The sequence below is a fragment of the Lathyrus oleraceus genome, chromosome 3 (genome assembly GCF_024323335.1).
Source record: "Lathyrus oleraceus cultivar Zhongwan6 chromosome 3, CAAS_Psat_ZW6_1.0, whole genome shotgun sequence".
In the NCBI taxonomy this organism is placed as follows: domain Eukaryota; kingdom Viridiplantae; phylum Streptophyta; class Magnoliopsida; order Fabales; family Fabaceae; genus Lathyrus; species Lathyrus oleraceus.
Window position 1 is genome coordinate 27,947,493 of NC_066581.1, and position 9,401 is coordinate 27,956,893.

General features: G+C 36.0%; 1 long non-coding RNA gene across 1 annotated transcript; it reads right to left on the bottom strand.

Moving 5' to 3' along the window:
* Positions 1-975: 975 nt before the first annotated feature.
* LOC127132267 (uncharacterized) lies at positions 976-2,912 on the bottom strand. Its single transcript, XR_007806649.1, has 4 exons — positions 2,719-2,912; positions 2,178-2,432; positions 1,882-1,974; positions 976-1,551 (listed from the first exon to the last, which is right to left on the bottom strand). It is a non-coding gene; the product is annotated as an uncharacterized LOC127132267 (long non-coding RNA).
* Between the last annotated feature and the right edge of the window lie 6,489 nt (positions 2,913-9,401).

Genomic DNA, 9,401 nt, shown 5'->3' on the forward strand with positions numbered 1-9,401 from the left:
TGCAGAGTACCTACACTTGACAATATTGCTGACCCACTGACAAAGCCTCTTGCGCAGCAGAAGCATGATGGCCATGCTAGATCTATGGGCATTAGGGGTATGCTTGATTAGCTCTAGTGCTAAGCTCTAGAGGCCAATAATTTTGGTACTTGTATCGAATTATTTATTAATAATAAAAGGATTTTTCTTTATTATGTTTGTTTAATAAAGTCCCTAGAATAACTAGTCCGTTTGATGTATCAAGTATGACGTAATCATGAGATCACATTAAACATAAGGACATTATTCTTAAAGTATTCATAGTCGAGCTCTATTGTGAAGTGGGATAACATTAAAGCATTAAGACTATTATGTATATAGACTGATGATCATATCTCATGGATCATGGATAAGAAGTTATCAAGTCTTAAACATAGGTATGAATATTAAGAGTAATATTTATACTGGATTGACCCGCTATGAGAATACTATATAGAATGTTATGCAAAGTGTCATAAGTTATTCTCATGGTGATAATGGTGTATACCACCCTTCGACCTGAAACCACTATGGGCCCTAGATGTAGAGTCGAATGCCTTATTGCTGATCAAACGTTGTTCGTAACTGGATGACCATAAAGACAGTTGATGGGTACTCCACGAAGCATGCTACGGGACATGAGTGACCTAGATGGAATTTGCCCATCCTACGTAACAGAATAAATGTCTACGGGCCTAATATTGAACTGGACAAGGATGACACGGTCTATGCCTTGTGTTCAATATAGACATAAGGGCAAAAGGGTAATTATACACACAAGTATTATCACAAAAGGATTTGTCAGATCACATGACATTTTCGTGTCTTGGGTAGTAGTGATGTGTTGCTAGATACCACTCACTGTTTATTATATTAAATACGTGATTTAATATAATTGCCAATGCCGTGAAAACCTACAGGGTCACACACAAAAGGACGGATTGATGAGAGATAGAGTAACTAAGGAACACCGTAAGGTACGTTGCACTTAAGTGAATTGTAGAACATCGTAAGGTATGGTGTACTTAAGTAGAATACGAAATATGCTAAGGTACCAGACGCTTAAGTGATTTTGGCATATTATAAGATATTGGCCACATACACTTAAGTGAGCTTTTTAGCTTGTAGCCCACACAAGTGGTTCTATAAATAGAACCCTTTCGCAGAAGCATTTGTGAAGTTGCAATTTCGTTTCTCTCTCTCTCACTCACTCAAAGCCTTCATTCGTAGAAGCTAGCACTGAGATTGAAGGAATCCGTTCGTGTGGACTGAGCAGAGGCGTTGTCATCGTTCAACATTCGTGATCGCTCCGTAGATATGCATCAAAGGTTACAATCGCCACAAGAGGTAACGATTTATCACTGATCATGCCCATTTGTAAGGATCACTAAAGGAGAAATCTTTAAATTCCGCTACATTTTGGATCGCTCTTCTCCTACACACTGTACACACAATTTCATCCATTCTTCAATCAATCTCCCTTATGAAAATCCAATTCCAACAAATTCCAAGTCCATTCCATGGTAAAAGAACCTATTTGATTTCAACATGAAAAAATCCATTAGAAAAACCATGTAATAAAAACCGATACAATTTCAATTCAAACTTGCAAAACCTAGCTAACATGGTTCAAACTTCCAAACAATTCCCAAATCATCATGACAAACCAATTCAATTCCAATTGTTGACATTATACAATAGCTCACTAATTCATATAACCAATATCGACATCCTAACTAACATCCTTATTCATTCTAACCGATAATCCAAGGAATGAACAAACTAATAACGACTCTTACAATTTAATCTAATTTCACTAATAGCCACTAACATGACACTAGCTCACTTGATAGAAATTCATACCATATGTCGTTCCAAACTTAAGCCCAAAGCAATCCCAAGGCAGCCATTAAATCTGAATCCCACGACCCTGTCCATCGATCATTCCAAGCTACCCTGCATAAGCATAACAGTGAACTTGCATAAGCATAACAATTTTCCTGCATAAGCATAACAGCAGCCCTAAGCCAAACCTAACAATAACATCATAACAAAATATTTTGATACCCTGTTGTAACAGAAAAGCCACACCAAAAACCAACTCCTCAATAGAAACAGAAAAGGAATAGAACTAATTCATAACAGAAAAATAAACCAACCTGCAATGTAACTAACTAATAGAACCTCCTCTCAAATCTCTCCAATCCCCTAACAGAATTCAAAAAAACTGTAACAACCTCTTCAACCTCTAACCGCCTCAACAAACTCCAACTGGGAAATGAAAACACTTTTTATCATAACTCACAGAGGTGACCAAAGAGGCCAACCCTCACTTATCTCAATCCAATCACCCTCTCAATAGAACCAACCTAACTGAATTCATCTTCATCTTTTCTCAACCATTTTCCAACGACCTGTAACAAACAGAAGCATCAGAAGAAAAGAGGAAGTCAGAATAGTAGCAGAAGAAGAGACAAAATTGACAAAAGCACATAACAGCACAAAGAAATTCCAGAAGCATCAAATAGCAAAAAAAAAACGGAATTGAACAAGAAGCTAAAATAATTTTCAAATTAGATTCAGTGTTTCATTCTTCATCATTCAACCACATGCACAATTCGACACGCCGAAGAACAAATCAACGCACAACAATAACATCCAATGAAAAGCGGACACACAAGGAAAAGAGAACATTGAAACCTGAAACTTTGAATTGGTAAATTCAATAATTTCATATCGATCTCGCCTTCTTTGATTTTGTGCAAGCACGAAGATGTATTGAACTTTGATTAGTTATGGTAGAATTCCTGAGCTGGATTTTGAGATTCGCTTACTGAGCATGGACGGACGCATGAACCTGGTGCGTCACCGACATTGAGTTCTTCGCATTTCGTCTTGGCACCGTGGAAGAAATCTGAACATGAGTGTGTGTTTATGTGAACATGAGAAGCGGGTCCTGGGTTGCATATGTTTGAACCCGAGTGCAAGACTTGGGGTTTGAGCCTCTTTGGCCCAATCAATCCGCTTACCACACCTCCATCCAATTATCACACCCCCGACCCATAATCTCAATGTTTTGTTTATTAATCCATCATTTCTTGCCTAATGATGATTAATTATTGTTAATCCCAGTTATCGTTAATCTTGATCATTGTTTTGCTGATTTTATTAGGATTAGTTTTTTTTTCTTGAGTTTTGACAATTAGAAATTAACATGGTTTTTGATGAATTATGATTAATAAGGATTAGATTTTAGTTAGAATAATTAGTTAGAAATTAAGTCTAATCAATTTTTTAAATTGGATTTTGATCCTGATTTTTAGAATTAATTGTAGTTAACTTTACCATGATTAGGATACCTTGCCATTAGGTTTTGATATTCATTCTTGTTGATTTTGTTTTGATTAATATGGTTAATGGTAGATTTTACCATGATTAGACGTTAGGTTAATTTTTCCTTCAAATTGGACTATTGTATGTTTATACCCATTAAAATTCAAGTTGTAATTTGGATTGCGAATTTCCCTTTTTAATTTGGTTATAACTCATGTTTAAGTAGATTTTAACCACTATGATTAATGTTCACTTTAATTGTCCATTTAATCGATTCATTTGATTTGTGATCATATAGATAAATTAAAAATCCAATTTCAATTTAGGTGATGAATTCTTTGTATGTCTAATTTCATTTGCCATGATCATACGATAGATCTTTGATTACTTTTCATTGATTAATCCATTACCATTCGAATCGATTTTAACCATTGAATGTGCTTACATATTGTTGCATCATTCTCATTCATTTGACTTGATCTCATGCTAACCCGTTTGTTGTTTTGTGTCCACATGTGACTTTAAGATTCAGGATCACTCCTAGCTAGTCATGCTCCTAACTAATCCATTCTCATTCAATAGCCTTGTATTGTTTGAAGTACCATGTCACTTGTATACTTTAGGCATAGTACATAGTTTAATAGTTTGTAACTTGTATTTCCTTTTCATTCTCTTATGATGTATTGTGTGGATCCATTCCCCCATTTTGGGTTGAATGCTCCCCCACCCCATGATCATGTAATAGCGTAGATTTATTGCTTTCTAGTTAATTCACCATGCATGCTAATAACAAAGATAAAATACAAAACGATAAACAAAGCATTTCGAAAGAAACAAAAAGTACTTGATTCAACGTGAAGTTATTTTTCGAATAAAACTCACACCATTTCAATGTGAATATTTAATCTAACGTCAAGTATTACCCATCTGTTTCATGATCCATTATATCATCTCTCCTCCATTTTATTCTCAACCTTATTATATCTCTCACTCCCATTAATAACTCACACTTTTAATAATAAATTGAACCACTTGATCCAACATCAAGTTCCTTTTTAAAAACCATTTTCATAACAAATCAGAATGCAAAATGGGGTGTACGTGCTTGTACACAACATTCAAGTGCTTGGGTTGTCGGCCATACCTAGCCTGAGGACCCTGTAAGACCCCAATTTTGACCCTAAGATCCCTCATGGCATCATAACATTGCATTTGCATTTCCACAAGGATCTTTAGCATCTTGGTTCCCTTTGCCTTTGGGTGGGACTCCTTGTGATTGGTTTGAGATCACCTAGCATGCTTGAATTATACATCATTGTTTCTCTTACTATTGTTTACTAACCAAAAGCACAAAAATGTGTCACTAACATCTTTTGTTTGAAGCTTGAGTATCATTCAAGACACTTTGTGGGTTCTATTTAGATGATCAGTCAACACAAGGGAATGGCTTGAGATACTTCCAACAGGTTCAAATGGGGTCTATTCGTCAGTCAAAACGTTAATCTTGAAGGAGCAAAAGTTTGTTCATGAGCTGTCATGCTCGCTAGACGAGCAGAATGGGTCGCCTAGCGAGTCCCAAGAAAAGCCACCAGAATCACCTACGCTAGGAGAAGCCCACATGTTTAAAAAAAAAGAACGAAAAAAAAAAAACAAAAACAAAAGAAAAACAAAAAAACAAAAAATAAAATAAAAAAATAAAAAATAAAATAAATAAAATATAAAATTTTGGACTTGGGCCTCTCTCATTTAAGCCCACAGGTCCACAAAAATCAGGTTATAAATTCAGAGTTTCAATGAAACAAAATTCAATTCTATTCCTATTACCCTGGCAGGGAAAAAGATAATGAGAGAAGAGCTAACAGAGTTCAGAGCAACCTCCAGAGACTGAAGGGAACTCATCGGCAAAGAACCAATTCCCTCTCATATAAACCCTCAGATTGCTTTGCAAACCCAACCGGGAAATTCAATTTCATTCGATCTCTCCAGTCAAGTTTGCCCTTATCCCCATTACTCTACGCTTTTAATTTGAATGCTCTGAATGTATGAGGTATTATGGGTGAATTTGATACCCTTTTGAGGCATGTGTTTGACAAGAGGTTTAGGCCTCCTACCCTTGGTTGCTTTTTGTGAATTTTAATGGCATGATTCATGTGGTTACATTTTGATTTAGGGGCAACTCTGGATTACCCTATCTTGTTTCTCTAACCTGTTTGTTGAGTTTTTTTTGTGAGGGCTCACATGACTCTTGCAGAGATGGCTTGCCTGGTGTTCCACTTTATTTGTGGGAGACCACCTGGAGGTTTATTCCGATTACCTGTACTGACTCACTTTCTTTGATGGTGCTAGCTTGAGAGATCTCTGGGTTTCTTATTCCTTTATTTGCTGTTGCTTCGGATCTTTATCCGTGTGGTAGATCTCTTAACCCCTTTATCTTTCCCGCATTTTACTACTTTTTGCCTAAAGACCTCCATGAAGAGGCAATTGACGGATAAAAAGGATCAATAATCAATTCCCCGTTATTCAGTGCGTCGTTCTTTAAGATCACACTACGTGTCGATGCTTCAGAACAAAAACCCCAGATCTTTTGTCCGGTCAGTCAGTGGAGAAGGTTCCACCTTTATGAACCCCCACTTTTTGTCATGAGCTCACCTTGTACAGGGTTAAGAGCTATGAGGTCTTATCCTCATTACCCCTTTTGCATGAGCGTTCCTAAAACCCCAAACAACTCATTGATTTTTCTTCTCCTAAGAACACGTTATCTCCTTCTACTACAGGCGAGTAAGTCTCCAAAGGTCGAGCATCCGGTAGATTGCGTAGTAACGTCGTTCACCCCAAAACACAATCCTTACCCCATAGGTGGTCGAACTACGTTTTGCTCTGATTTTCATCCCAGATGAGATACGTAGGCATAAGATGCGATGTCTTAGCGAGCACACTCCTCTTTAACCCATAGGTATCTGAGCTACGAAGACTCTGATTCTCAGATTCAGATGAGATACGTATGCAGTGGATGCGACGTCCGTGCGAGTCATTTTCTTTTGACCCTTCTTTTTGTAAGTAGTACATTAGATAAACATACACGCTTTTCTCATCCCTTCAATCATGTTTGCACAAATAAATTTTCAAAAAAAAAACAACAACCTTTGCAACAAATGTGAAAAGGGGTCCCTAGGAGTACCTAGGATGCTTTGGGTGCCTAATACCTTCCCATTGCATAACCAACCCCTTACCCAGATCTATGACATTTTTACTAGTTTTTGATTCGATAAAACTTTTAGGTTTTTGTTCGCTTTCTAACCATTCCTTTGGATAAATAGAAGTGCGGTGGCGACTCGACTTGTATGATTTACCTTGGATTTAGTCAATATCTCTAATGGTAACGAATACCCCGCTACAGACCCGACACTTAACTTTCCCCTTTAAAACATCTAATGATTCAAACAAGTTAGATTTATGTGCTATGAGGGAGAAAAGGAGTAGTTAGGACTTCATTGTCCTCTCAATTCCCAAGTACTCTGATTGTTGACCGTACTTAGTCGATGGTCAGATACTTGTCTCCCTCTAAGTTCCAATGATTAGACTTGCCAAACTATTTTCATAATTCAAATATTTTTTTTGGATGAAAAATAATGGTTAGGATAACATTGTCCTTTCAACTCCCGAGTTCTTGAACTGTTGACTGTATCTAGCCAAGGGTCTGATGCTTGTGTCCGTACATAAAATCAACCCCGACAAATCAAATCATCTTTTGCCTTAAGGCATCCTTTTTAAAAACTTTCAGAAAGAACGTGTTATTTCCATTCTACCGTGAATGATGCTTAAGCCTCCATGGGTGAGCAAGTAATGTTTAACTGCTAGAGTTTGATCCAAGCGCATCCACTTTACCGTAAACAAGCAAATACTTCTTGCTCCCGTGACAAATTATACAAGCAAGTGAACAATAACATGTGAATGTTAATGTTGTTCAGTAAAAACAATCAAACAAATGTTCTATTTGTGAGCCTAACTACGAAGCTCTGACTTCCTTATTGCACGTATGAGGATACTTAGGCGCAAATGCCCAAATCCTTGGAGAGCACACTAAATTAAAACTTATTCTCTCCCCATCTTATTATTTCATCTCATTCCCGATAGCAAGCAACATATAGATAAACAACATCCATACGCCTTTGATACGAGCAAGTGGTTCCCATGGAGTACCATGGATGTGAGGGGTGCTAATACCTTCCCCTTGCATAACCGACTTTCGAATCTGCTCTTGGTTGCGAGACCATTTCTCTCATTTGGGGTTTTATCATTATTTTCCCTTTCCTTTGCAATAAATAAAATCCGGTGGCGACTCTGTAATTTTCGCGGCGCGACAAAACTGTTCTTTTTTTCCCGTTTGTATGCGATATTTAGATTTCGTTACTCTGATCTGTAACACTGGGCAAATGATTTTTTGGTCTTATTATTTGTTATTTGTTTTAAATTTATTGACGTTGAAGGCATTTTTCCATAATCATGTTTTATGTTATGATACTTATTTGGTTGTTGAGTTACTTTATTTGATTTTTTTCCCGTAACAATGAGCCTATGTAAAGGTGAGTAAGTGATGTCAGGTGTTTAAATTACTGCATGTTTTATAAAACTCATGTTACGGAGTAGGTTTATGTTTTGTTTGAGTGACACCTTATGTGTGTAGTTGTTTTATATTTGCATTATTTCGCATTTTGGGCTTTAGGGTGTTACATTGCATACAGATTAGAAAGCAAACACATAGACTCCAATGCGAATGTGATTATCTAACTGCAACACCTTTTCAACAACAAGTTCAGTCAGTTCAGTTTCTCGATGGTTACAATATACATCAATTACAACTCTATCATACATCAAGATTCCATCTTTTTTGGTGCGCCATTGTATTCTGTGTAAATTCCGAGCTTTGGAGCATAACGAAGATATCTTACCAATTATAATAAATTTGTTTAAAATAACTTAGTTGCTTAATGTTACAAGAAAATAGTGTTTAACTATGATTTTAGCTTTGAAGAAATAGAAACACACATTGTATCAACGTAGATCACACTGGTTCCTCATATAGCTACCATAGTCTGAATTCGACCCAACGAATTTAACACTGTAAATTTCAATGATGCAGTTGTCTAGAAGAAGAAAACAGTCAAACATAACATCATAAGCTTTCTAGAAGTGTATGACATGATTTTAATGGAAGATGTAGGATAAATTAATCTATAAGAACATAATAAAGTATAACCTGCACTCAAAAACTCCAGTATCCGAATTGCATCGGATATATTTCAATGATGCACTTGTCTGGAAGAAGAAAACAGTCAAACATAACAAGTGATAGTGTTATAAGCAGTCTTACATAAGTTGGCTCTTCTCAAACAAGTGGATCTATCCCTCCTCCTCTGAGTATTATTATTTCATCACAAGGATAAAAACAAACACCCCTCAGGCTTAAACACCAAAATAACTAAGAACAAAAGGTACATTTTTAAAAAATAAACAAGTACGGAAAGAAAACCTTTTAGATTCTTTTCTAAAGTCCGACTATACTTCACACTGACAATGATAAGGCAATATGTATCTTTTGTAATAAAGTGTATGCACGCACTAGCTCTAGGAATATAATCATTAGCATAAACAAACATCTTAGTCTAAATAAGAAATTTGATAAGAGACAAAAAAATTGGTCTAGACAAAGATTGTGAAGATAACCCTAATAAGACTGTTATTTTTGAATTTGTTAAATTTAATCAAGAACTTACACTGTTAGTCATTGTACATATGATAATTATGGATATTTTTCTTTTTAAAATATTGAAATGAAAGACTTAGGTATCATGTTATTGTGGATTGTCTTAGATTTAAAGTTTTTACTCATGTTAGAGTGGTTAAATATTGCATGCTTTTGTATAATGATGTGAAAGAGAAGTCAAAGAGCATATGGTCTTCAAATAAGTAAATTGTTTCTTTTACCATAGGTTGATGGACATATGTATAAGATTTGAATTACATGTGCATATTTTTCATTACATTGATGA